The sequence below is a fragment of the Grammomys surdaster genome, unplaced genomic scaffold (assembly GCF_004785775.1).
Source record: "Grammomys surdaster isolate TR1022 unplaced genomic scaffold, NIH_TR_1.0 148, whole genome shotgun sequence".
NCBI classification, from domain to species: Eukaryota; Metazoa; Chordata; class Mammalia; order Rodentia; family Muridae; genus Grammomys; species Grammomys surdaster.
The window spans coordinates 1,835,535-1,848,525 of record NW_021604606.1 but is presented as its reverse complement, the minus strand read 5'-3'; the positions used below and the strand labels follow the sequence as shown (position 1 = coordinate 1,848,525).

At 38.7% G+C, this 12,991-nt stretch overlaps 1 protein-coding gene across 2 annotated transcripts in view; it reads right to left on the bottom strand.

Moving 5' to 3' along the window:
- The window catches only part of Tab3 (TGF-beta activated kinase 1 (MAP3K7) binding protein 3), a 59,379-nt gene extending 48,783 nt beyond the window's left edge, over window positions 1-10,596 (bottom strand). The window contains exon 1 of one of the 2 annotated variants that reach the window (XM_028765052.1): window positions 10,505-10,596. The gene's annotated coding sequence lies outside the window, so the exon portion shown is untranslated. The remainder of the gene's footprint in view (window positions 1-10,504) is intronic. The other variant, XM_028765053.1, reaches the window with a different exon arrangement.
- Window positions 10,597-12,991: the final 2,395 nt, after the last annotated feature.

Below are 12,991 nucleotides of genomic sequence, written 5' to 3'. Positions count from 1 at the left end.
TGGAAGAACTTGTTCTACTGACTTCTGAGACTTAGTATGAAGCGCTAATAAACAAGACAGTGTGGTGTCAGAACAAGGCAATACAAAGGGAACAGAGAGCACAGAAACAGAACCATGATATATATGTGTATTTAATTCTTCTCAATAGTATGGAAAACTATGTGCAGGGACATCTTGCTATCCATAAGGAAAAAAGGACAGAAAACAATTTTTGGTAATCACTGGACATTTGTGTGAATACCAAAGCCTCAATGCTTCAGGATGTGAGAAAATAATCTTTAAAATCATGGGATAGGAAAAATGGTTTAAATTGAAATCTGTGTGTACTTTAAACATAAAGGAAAATATTAACTATATTAAAAATGAGAAACTTTTATTTCTGAAAAGACTCAGAAAAACTGGAAGAGCATTTCACACGGTTACAAAATGTATTTGTAACCAGCCAGGCCTCATTTCCAGCACATAATAAAGAACTACAAATGAGCAAGTGACAAGAGACAAGGTATATATGACACTTTTTTGACAGAATTGTACCCAAGAGTTATGAAAGCACAAACCTCTAACTATAACATTTAGCTAAAATACTGATATTCTCCCTAAGATTTGCATAAGTTTTAGAGATTTTTTTTTTAGAACTGTGTTAAACTGGGCATGGTGTTACTCATCTACAAGTCAGCACTGAGAAGCAGACAGAAGTGGATCTCTGTAAGTTTCAGGACAACCAGGCCTACATAGTAAGACTCTGTCTCAAAAGTAAGAAAATGATTAAATGGTCAGATTTCAAGAAAAGATCTCTCATTCCTCCTATAATCTCAGCACTAAGATAAACGATCCTTAACAAAAAAAGCCTTGTTTAAGAAATCTGCCTACTTCAAGACCACCAACACTCTCAAACACTGGTACTTCAACAATATCCATCAGCAATAAATAGTGATATATTCATACAAGGAAGCATACAGCAATGAGACTGGGCTAAAACTGTACACTGATTCCTTTTTCATGCACTATTTTACTCCAAAAATTCAGACAGAAAAGGGTATGACCCGATCCCATTCACGTAAAGTGCAAAAGTAGGCAAAACTTGTATGTGGTGGTAAAAGTCAAGACTAGCAGGTGGTATACCATGGTAGGTAAAACTTCACAGTTGTTATGACACTCAGTTTACTGCTCTATGTGCTGATACACAAATGTGTGCTTGGCTATTGGGAATTCACTGAGCAATTCCCTATGGATAATGTGCACTTTCTATTAAAGCTAGGGGGAAAGTCTGTTAGTTTGTTTTTTAAGGGATGAAGGAATTCATTTTTCAAAATTGTTTAAAAGACTTTGAAAGCATAAAAACTTGATATCCAGTACTTTAGATCAAAGCATAAAATTCAAATAATTATCATTTCAAGAATAACATGCTGATAACCAAAAATATTCACACAGGTGTTAAAACAAGTGACTCTCAGTGCTGTTTGGAAACTATCTGAATCCAATAGGATTAACTGACTTCTGTTTAATTACAGTGACAAGTGTTGAGCTATCTTATAGTCTTCTGTTAAGAGTAGTTTTTAAATCTTGGAAGTTAATACATTGACACAGCTAGTTAAATCTCTTACTTTTACAAATAAAGAAACCAAGATTCTTTAAAGTTAGATGATTTGTCCAAAGTCATGAAAAGATCTGAATAAGTATAAAACACCTGGAATTACTGACTTACATCCATCCTTCCCAATTTGCTAAGTTCTAAGGCATTTCTACATAAAAGAGGGTGTACTGGGAGTGTCTCTCAATATGCACCATATTTATTTGAAACATTTTCACCCAACCAACCCAAAACTATTTTCTTTGCCATCCATGAGTATAGCCAAAAGTTATTTCTGTCGCAGCAAAGATAAGACTTTGTAAAGTCTGTGATGTATAGCCTACTAGATAACTCTGTTTACACCATGATGACTTTGAGAGCAAAATTAAAGCATTTATGAAAGTTCAGAATAATGGAATCTCCACATATGGAATACCTAGAGAAATGTTTAAAACTAAATCTATCATTTATTGATTGAAACATAGGGTTTTCTAAAAGCCTATTTAAACAATCAAATATGTTACCTTGCTGACCTTACATGATTATACTAGTTTCTTATTAAAGTGTAACTTCTTAAAAGTTCAATTTCCCAGTTCATCCCAATTTCTATCTATGTCAACAAATAAGCATGCTTATAATTTTAAAAGAATACCTTTTCACTCTGAAGCTAACACGATCAAACATCAACAATACAAATTATTCTTTAATCTTGTGGAGATAGTTTTAAATTATAAAGGTGCTTAGTCTCAACTACAAATCCAAGGAGGTTCTTCTCACTATCACACGACTCTCACCTTTTATTTCAGAGTATAAAGTTCAGTACTAAGATGAATCTCTGGCTTTGCTAACCATAGAGTAAACACCTGGCCTTTCAGAACCTGCATGAATCTGAAGAATAAATCACAGAATGCTTTTATGGCAATAATGTTTCTAACAAAATAGAAAAACCAATGATATAATGCAAAAAATTAAAAATGGTGCCAGTGAAATGGTTCAGTGAGTTAAAAAAAAAAAGCACTTCCACCACACCTAATGATCTGAATTCAAAAAGGAGTCTCATATATAGGAGAAGAGTACAGAGTCCCATATGTCCTCTGATCCCCACACAAATTCTGTTATGTGCACACACACAAAAGAAAGAAACACATGTAAAAAAGGAGCCTATCTAATGATTAAATACAACATGCCATCTTGGAAGAGAAAAAGGGTAGTAGTGGGGGAAATGATAAAAATTAAACTTTGCAGCTTGGGTAACATAGTCTTAGTTTTGACAAGTATGACAGGATTGGGTGAAGAGTGTGTGGGTAATTTATTTCTGCAAATTTAAGTCTAAAGTTGTTCTAAAGCAATAAATGAATGAAGGAATAAATAAATAAATAAATAAATAAATAAATAAATAAATAAATAAATAAATGATTTTGTAAGAGATACAAAAAAAATGAGAAATTTATTCCTCAATTGGACACAAGCAAGTTTCCAGATTCACCCAATGGAGCTGGGGGTAGGGGTGGTAAGACTGTAAAACAGAATTTTAAAAGATTTTAAAGCATTTATTTATTGGTTTGTTTATTCTGGGGAGTGTGTGTACATGCCACAGCCATGTTTGTGAAGGTTCAAAGCCCACTTTGTATAGTTTGGTTTTTCCTTCCACCTTTACATGGGTCCAGAGGATGACATTCAAGCTTGCATAGCAAGAGCTTTCACCCACTGAGCTATCTTGCTAGTTTGGCATCCAGCTTTACGTAGGTTTGAAATTTGAAGTCAGGTCCTCCCTCACACTGGCATGGCAAAGCTTTTCCCTACTGAGACATCTAGCTCTCTGGCCCATACTGTTATTTTTGTTTGTTTGCTAAATAGAAGTTCCCTCTAGTCTAGGCTGACCTAGGACTCAAAGAGAGTTTATTTGTTTAATGTTTGTAATAGGAAGAGCCATTCCTTTTAACTGTGTATCCTAAAACATTTAAAATACTGTTGTGAAATCTGACTATTAGATAAGGAAGGAAACAGATATATGTAGTGCTACTGTGCTGTAAACGGGTGCTAATATACATTTGAGGAGATCTAGTCCTATATAAAACCAGGCACTGGCAGTGCAGTGAGGTGGCAATAAGGTAGAGATCTAACAGTGAGCCTCCAGGAAGGAGTCTTTAAATGCTATCTATTTTCCTAACATTATACCATCAAACCCAAAAGGCCCAAACAAAACAAAACTCATCTCAATCTGACTCGAAATAAAAATGAAACATCTAGATCCACTCCTCTGTGGAAAGAAGACAAGAAAACTACTCTTAGGTGGGAGAGAAGAATCCTATTTAAGGCACACCAGAGACAGGGAGTAGACAACCAAGAAGACCAGGGTGTTCTAGACATTCTAAAACAGTAAAGCTTAACAAAGATGAATATATAACATTTCTTTAAAACCCACCTTCCACCAAGAAGATATGGTTTTATGCATTTCATCTATCACCAATACACTTAATCCTTCCACAAACCTTGTAAGGAGAATACCATTCTATTTAAACTGTACAGATGAGAAGTTCTGTTAGTAGTGGACCAGAGATGTGAAGGCAGGCACTCTGGATACATAGTTGGTTGTCAGTCACTTTACTAGGCAGTATAGTCTTTGGAGAATACAAGCCAGAAAAAAAAAATGGCTCTTGCCATCACTTACCCTATTCTCAACCTCCACCAGAAAAGAAAGCTCTTCCTCAAGGCATGGTGCGTCTTTGTTGTTCATGCAGAGGGAGGAGCCCACTGTCTTTTCTGCAAAGCTACATCCATAATCTTTTAGTACCTGATGTTCTGCATGCATGTTTTTGCTGATACATTGTCACAGACAAAGTTAGTTTTCACAGTACTATCAATATTCAAATTCAGATATGCTGAACTGGCCTGAGAAGCACAGCATCATAAAAGTTCCCCCCCCGTGGGAAAGCAAGTACATTTCAAATTTTTAAAAAAACGTTATTTATAGACCTTATAGAAATTGAAGCTCCCTTTCTACAGACTCTAGCTTTATAGATGCCAATATCATTAAATTTTAATAAAGAAACTACAGTTACTCAATACTATTTTGCTCATATATCAAACAGGCACAGTCTTTATACTTGACATAATATAATTGGGGCTACAGAAAAAAATCTTAACATTCTATAGGTTTCCTGAACTATGACCAATTGTGAGTATATCTGGCAGTTATTATACATCTAGCCTGGGCCCCTTCCACAAGCTTTGGCTTCAAGGGTTACTACCAAGTAAGTAAAGACATCTTTTCCAGCTATTCCTACCACAATAGAAAGGCTATCATCTCACAAGGAAGCACAAGTATTAACAACAATGACAATGTTAGTAACAAAAACAATTCTTTTGTGTATTTACCACTGCTAGTCATGCTTTAAACATAATATATCCTCTGGCCCATTTAATCCTCACGAGGTAAATACCACATTATCCTCATTTCAAAACTGAGGAAACAGGTCAGAGATTAAGCAATTTGCCCCAAAACACAGAGCTAGTCTGTGTCAAAAGGTCTAGTTGTTTGAGAATTTTGCCTACAGAGATTTTTTTAACCACCATATTCTGTATATAACTATAGAATTTGATAAACTTAAAATGAACAGAGAGTGTAAATTGAAATTCAGTTTTCAAACAAGAATGGCCTAGAACAACCCTTAAAGCCTCATCTTGGCTTTTATTAGACTATTTCCTTCAAGCAAGCTAAGATTCAATACACTTATGGAGAACAGGTACAAAATAAGTTTGGCTTTGCTTTTCTCACTTTGATATCTCTCACTGAATCATCTCAATACCACACCATGTGATTATAGCATATATCACAGCAGACTAATAAACCTTTATTTTAAAACCTTCAGGTTAACAAACACCATCCTCATTTATCACTAAGTAAAACAGAGTAAATAACACCAAGATGACCAGGACCTTTGAAAAGATTCAAAACATCAACAAGAAATAGTACAATAAAGATATCATTTTCATGACAAACTAGAACTTTGTTGTTCTAACACCACCATAAGATATGCTTTAATGACAAACATTAAATTGAGATGGAACAAATACTTTTTATTTCAAAATGTATATTCAGATTCAGAAAAATTTCATTGACACCCTAAAAGATCCTATCAGTAGTTAAGAGCATAGGCTGCTCTTCCAGGGGACCAAAGTTCAATTCCTAATTCCACATGCCATCTGATAACTTTCTGTAACTTCAGTCCCAGGAGATCTAATGTCTTCTGGTCAATTTGGACAGCTCGTGCATTGACATACATGCTGGTAAAACACTCATATGTATAAAGTAAACATTTTCAAAGACTACAGACTTAAAACCTTTATCAGTTTATTTCCCAGAAGAGCCATCCCATCAGCATAACTACACCAAACTCAGATAGTCAAAGGTGAGCTACCTACTATTCTCACAAAAAGCAGGTAACCTCCAACAATTTTTAGAATACAAGGCACTTTTAATATTTAATTAGTTTTTTGAGATTTTTAAAATAATATGTTTTAATCATATTCATTTTTCGTCTATCAACTCTTCCCACATTCCCTGCCCTTCCCGACTTCATGTCGTTTAAAAGAAAATTCTATCAAAACCAATTTGTGATCCCCAAATACTTCTTCCACTGGAGTGTGGTAAACTTACCAGGGTCTACTGTTAGAGAAAACTAACTCTACCTCTCTAAACAGCTAAAACAACTTCCAATACTTTTTGTGCCCAACTTCTGTCTTTACACTGGGATTTGTTCTGTCTTGAGTTTGTACAAGTCTTGTGCACACTGTTGAGACTACTTTAGATTCCTATGTACAGCTGTGTAGGCTTATATTTTTCAAAACCTATTTTTAATAAGGGTACTTAAATGTTTTAGCCGCCCTTCTAGCCCACTACCCACCAGAGATAGTGGAAAGGAAAGGTACAGTTTCCATAAAAACTCCATATGACACAACTGAGTCTCCAAAGAAACCAGAAATTTCCACTTTACCGCTGCCTTGTTGTGTTTTTAAAATCATGTGTTTGAACCTCGGGCCTAGGCTTCCCAGGAAACAATGATAAATGTGCTACATTCTAAACCAATCCATAAAAAGCCTAAACATCCATAAGGTAACAGAAATATACAAAATACCAAGCTCTATTAGCAATGGTTCTATGGGAAAACCCATTTAACCTTCCAACTCAGTACTACACCAACTAACACTGCCCTATTAAGTTCTGGAAGTAGAAGGAAATCTTCCCTCACTAAGAAAAAAGCCTGAGCTTCCTTAAGATCTGATCAAAGCAGAGCAGGAGAAAGGGCATGAAAAAGGACAAAAGTCAGAGCTGGGAGTAGGAGAGAGATCAGAGAGGACGAAGGCTAAACCTAGTTAGGAGAAGGACAGAAGTTGAGATGACTGCTTACAGAAGGGAGTGGAACCTCTGAGAGTGGAGTGGGTGGTGAAGAGGAGGAAGGAACAGTGCCCACTTCTGCAGCACACTGGCTTCTACAAACTTAGCTTCTTGACTCTTAAGAAGGGAGACAGGAAACCATAGCAAGAGTCTGGATACTGCCTCCCTCATCTATTATTCTCATTCTCCTTTTAAAGACACAATCTGGTGGGTTATGGGGTCTTAACTACATGCCTCTTGACTTGCTAGGGCAAAAGAATTCAGACCAGGGTGATGGGCTCAAAGGCTCTGTAGGCCTATTCACTTTCCATGCACCTTGCAAAAGACCACTGGGTCAACTGAGAATTAAAAGAAAGATCCAGGTGAGGGCAGGATAGCATCAAGAAAGGAAGCTAAGAGACTTTAAGTAAGAAGAAAGGTGAAATTCTGAACAGTAGAATAGTAAGCAAATAGAGCTCTCAATTAATTAAATTATAAAAATGTTGTTAAATATTTAAGATTCAGTTGAATAGTTCCATGTATCTCATTACAACTATTTTATTTTTAGATATATATTCATGATTATGATATTAATATAGTTATGCCAAAGGTATCAAAACAAGCTTCTACATACATACAATTTCCTGGTGTGCTTTTTTATATAGAAATGATATAAATTATGTCAGAAAGGCTTTCTGCTTACTTCTAGGTAGGTTTTCTCATTTGTCAATATTTTCCACTCTAATAGGCCAAATACCAAGAGTAATTACCTTCCCAAGTAAAGTATATTTAACTCTTTCTTGGGAGTTCAACTATAATTAAAAACTTGCTCCTTCAGCCCAAAGATTGTCCATCAAGATTACAAGGTGTTATTTAAACTAGCCCCATACTCCATAGAACATATGCCCAGACTGAGTAACTCAGAAATCCTTTTTCCATGTCTGAGACAGGGCCACTCCAGGAAGATTTCTAAAACAATTTATACTTAAAAAAAATCCCAAACTACAAAACATTTCTAGAATTCCCAGTGAAAGATAATTAACCACATCATTAACTCTGGCCAAATGACCTGCTGGAGGATGAGTACCACTTAGGTGTCATTTTCCTCCCCACTCCACCCCCAACGGCTCTGGCTGTTCTTCCAGCTGAACTCTACCCAGATGTGGGGCCTGTCTCTTGAACAGAGATAAGAGCTAGGACTACGAGCGCAACAGCACGTCAAGAGACCCAACAGCAGAGACCAGTGGGAGCCAAAAGCGATGCCTTCCCCAACCTAACACCTCTGCAAAGTGTCCCTGTGACTTCACCAAAGGCTCAGAAACTCACTGCCTTTAGATCTGGAGGATCTAAAAATCTGTCCACCCCTAGGCCCATAAGAGAATGATGATGTTGCTTGTCCTAATATTGGCCTTATTTTTTGCAAAACGCAATCTAACTCTAAAACTTTGGGACTAAATGAAAAGAAGAACAGCAAAATTGCCTAACAAGTACTGTACTGAGGTCTAAGATGGTAACTATACGTTATCACAAACCAGAGGCCCCTGTAAACAATTGCTATTTTACTTTAGTAGTGCAATTGTAAATATAATTCAAGATTGGAGTAATAAAACATTTATTCTTTGAAGTATCTTGGGTATGTTAAAGTGAAGTTACCAAAACCATGAATTTCAGGTACAGGTCACTACTAACTACTTAGAATCTTTACAAAATTAGCTCAAACTGTACCTCTGTCCAGAAAACAGACCCATCTAAAAGGAAAAAAAAATACTTGTCTTTATCTGTTGTTAAAGACACACGAAAACCTTCAACAGAATTGAATGGTTTCTTTACAATAAAAAGAAATCCACTTTCATTAAATTTGTGAATTTAATAAGCACATACATAAGCACATACAGCCTATCTAGAAAGAAGATGTGCTCTAAACTCAGCCAGACAAGAATCTGATTTCTAGCTTTGCATTTTACCCGCTATATAACCTCAGCTATGTAAAGCTACAGAAGAATACTGAAGTTGTATGCTGTTATCCATGCAACCGACATTATCTTTAACATAGAGAATCTATAAGGATTAAATTAAAATGTGTACTGCCTACCAAGCCCAGTGACTGCAAATACTCAGCTCACTTTGCTCCAACACAAACTGTACAAGGATGGTCTACAATTAAAGAAAAGAATATGTCAAATAACAGAAGAAAAGTCTGGATGACTGAACATTCATTATGCCCCATCAGATATAACCACGGTAATCATATATTCAATATCTACCTTCACTAAAGTCAACTTGCCCTTAATTAAACAAGTTCTAGGAAAAAGGGGAGGGAAACTCTGCATTTGTAAAAATTATATAATTTTTACACTGACTGAAAATTACGTATGTGTAAAATTTTAGAAATGCTTGCACACTTCTAGTGTTCATTGAGAAAAAGTTACCTTAGATGATGCACTTTGTAACTGAATATTATACAGTTAAACCTCCATTTTAAAAAAATCCAAAAACTTCTCGACCATGTTTCCTTTTTAAATGTGTTCTTGTATAGCCCTCCAAATCATTCATAAAGCAAAAAGGAAACTACCCCAACCCCCACCCACCAACAAGTACAGAGCAAGCTTGGTTCATCAAGTTGTTCATTTATACTACCCATTTCTTTCTTTTTACAAACTCCTCAGTAAATACATTATAAATGATAAAAATTGAGAAAGGTTACTAAAGACCACAACCAAAGAGCCCTGCCTTGCACCACTGACATGAAATTTTCTCAGCAACAACAAAAATCTAAATGTTATGTTTCTGAACAGATAGTGCCTTATTCTTCAGCATGTCTTGAGCCTAAACTTTTGGTTCTTTATTGTGCAGCTTCCTTTTTCCTTTACCTTGCCTACATCTTACCTCCTCCTCTCCTACTTAATTCACTTTATAAGCAAATATGCAGTACTAAATGATACAACTCCAACTAGGACCAAGTCTAATCTGTTCTTGGACCTCAGAGGGTGGCTGTTCTGTGTCATCTTTAAAAGAAGGCGCTGTCTTAGCTTACTCAACACCTGCCAACAATTATTTGCAAACCTCTTCCACGACAATCATTACTACCACTACTAACCTTGTGCACATGCACATGTCCCAACACCTTTACGAGAACCAGCCTCAGTTCTGGGAGACCTAATCCCTGAACACCTTACCAGGACTTCAAACCTGTCCGTAGAGGTGCGTTCTGCATGATGTCCAGGAGCCCGGGAGGAACAGCATCATCCTGATTCACACGAGGGCTGATAGCGATCAAGCCCCTCCACCTCCAACCCGCAGCCACTCCCTCTCCCCTCGGCCTCGGGGCGTTTGGGGCGTCCGGGCGGGCGCAGCCGCCACGACAGGCCCTGCGCAAACCTCCCGCAGCCAGGTACTTACCCGGGTCGGCTAAGAGCCAGAGGCCGGGTCGAGCCCCGCCAACACCCGCAGTCCCGCAACACGCCCAACGTCGTGGGCGCGGGGTCACTAGGACGACCCCAGGGCACCCCTGAGGTCCTGGCCTCGGGCAGGTGCTGGGCGTCCCCGCCACCACTCACCGAGACCTCGCTGTCGCTCCAAGTTCCTCCGCCTGACCCTCAGTCCGTCCGCAGGCTCCCACGGGGGTCCGGGAGGGCACGGCTTCCCCAGCCGAACCCCCTCCAGTGCGCGCCGCGCCGAGGACAGATCCGGTGTGAGCCGCCGCTGCCGCCGCCCCCTTGCCTCCTCCTCCCTCACGGCGTCCCTCCCACTGAGGCCCGCCTTGTATTTCCTGGATCCGGTCTGGGGAGAGGTTGGCCAAAGAGCTGCCGGCTTCGGGGCTTCCGTCGGGCGCCTTCGCTCGCCAGACACAAAGATGGCAACCGCCCGGGCCTGCCGTAAGCGATCTCGCGAGGCTTTACCCACGGGAACCAGAGGGCGGGGTCCCCACGGGAAAGGTGATAAACGAACCCCTGCGAATGCTCGCCTAGGTTGGAACTGGGCCCGAACGTGGGAAACTTAGTGCGCCTGCGCGAGACTGTGGCTCTGCCACTTCCCAGAACTGCCCCTGAAGTGAGATCTGGCTTCAGAGTTTTTACCTGTTTCCTCCTGAGGTGTGGGGCGGAGTGAAACCGGTAAAGCGCTTGGCACAGTCAGGTGCCAAAATGAGATGCATCTCTTAAGGCTTGGCCTCCCACATAAAGCTCCGAAGGTTAAAACAGGCTTAGATGCTCCCAGAAGTCCTCCAAGCCGTTCGCTCCTCCCTATCTCTGATGTTGTTCAGAAAGTCTCAGATGCTCTTTCATTCTGTTGGCCCACATTACTATGCTCTTCTGAGAAAACAACTGTCGTCGTCGGGTTTTCTTGTGATTCATTGAGTCAAATAAGTATTGTTCAGTTTCCTATGAACCTACTATTGAGGAAACATAATGCTCTGACCACAAAAAAAAAAAAAATACATTGGTCCGAGATGGAGGATAGGAAAAAAGTTTTGTGGTATAAATAAGCAGAGATAGGATTCAAAGAGAGATGCCATAGCTCAAAAAAGAAAAAGAACTAGAAATAGAACTTCCATATGACCTAGATATATCATTCTTGAATATATACCCAAGGACTCCAAGCAGACCACAGACATACTTGTACATTTACTATAGCACAACTCACAACACCCAAGACATAGAATCTGCCAAGATGTTCATCGACAGATGAGTGGATAAAAATGTGGCATGTAAAAATGTGGAAATTTACACTGCTACGAAGAAAAACTAATTATATATTTTCAGGAAAATGGATGAAAATGGAAATAATTATATTGGAATAAGACATTCCATTGTGTGACATTCTCTTGTATGCAGAATCTATATATTTAAAGGATATATGCAAAATTCATGAAGTCATTGTTTTTAATAGTTGAGTAGGACTCCATTGTGTAGAGCGAATGGGTAGAAAGGGGAACACAGACTGTATGGTTGGGAAATGGGGATTGTCCTGTTTAGACATTTAGAAAAGGGTTTATGGAAGCAAATCTCAAACTTTTGAGGAGAGGTCAGCTTTCAGTGGTGATGGGATCCCTGCAGAGAACATCTGACAATGAATTTGCATGTCCTGGAAAACTACAAACTAAATCCAAGGGCTGCTAGAGAAAGGAAGTACCAGTCTCCTAAAATCTTTCAATTTCCCTTCAGTCTGATGAAAATGAGATGTGGACTAGAGCTGAATTTGGTCCTTCTCTTCCAGCATCAAGTCCTAAGCAGCTATCTCATACTGCACATAGGGAAGACTACCATGCTAAGTGTATTGTAGAAAACCTACTTCAAGATTTGAGTTTCAGAACAAAAGGGGCAGCCTCAGCCAACTTACAAATCTGGGATGAGAAATAAATGTTTGCAGTGACATATTCTAAGTTATTTGCTTTTTACATACAAAAAACGTGTACTAATACAGCAGCTTCATTCTAATGTAAACTGAGGTGGGCCACCTTCTGTCATCTTGCTTTACCATCCCTAGATTAGTGTCAAAACTAGCTCAGCACTATATTATGTTTTCGTCACCAGGAAGATGAAAGCTTCTCATTTCTGTTAAAACAAAAGACAAACCAAAAAATAAAAACAACAACAAAACAAACAAACAAACAAAAACATGACTCAGAAGTTGTGAAGAACATCTACATTCACAACTCAGAATCTGATCATATTGCTATATCTGCCTGCAAGTGACAGGGGCAAATAAACTCTACCAAGTACTCCATAAAACTTTTCTGATGTTGGGAAAGGGGTGTGGTGGGAGGAGGAGGAAATAACCATCAAATATCTAAAAAGTCAATCAAATCCCAGAACTTGATTTAAAGTTGTATCTTGGAACTAGAGAAATGGCTCAGTGGTTGAGAGCTTCTGCTGCTCTTTCAGAGGACCCAGGTTCAATTCCACAGCAGGTATCACAGGATCGCCTATAACTCTACCTCCAGGAGATCTCATATCCTCTTCTGGCCTCCATGAACACACACACACACACACACACAGGGAGAGAGAGAGAGAGAGAGAGAGAGAGAGAGAGAGAGAGAGAGAGAG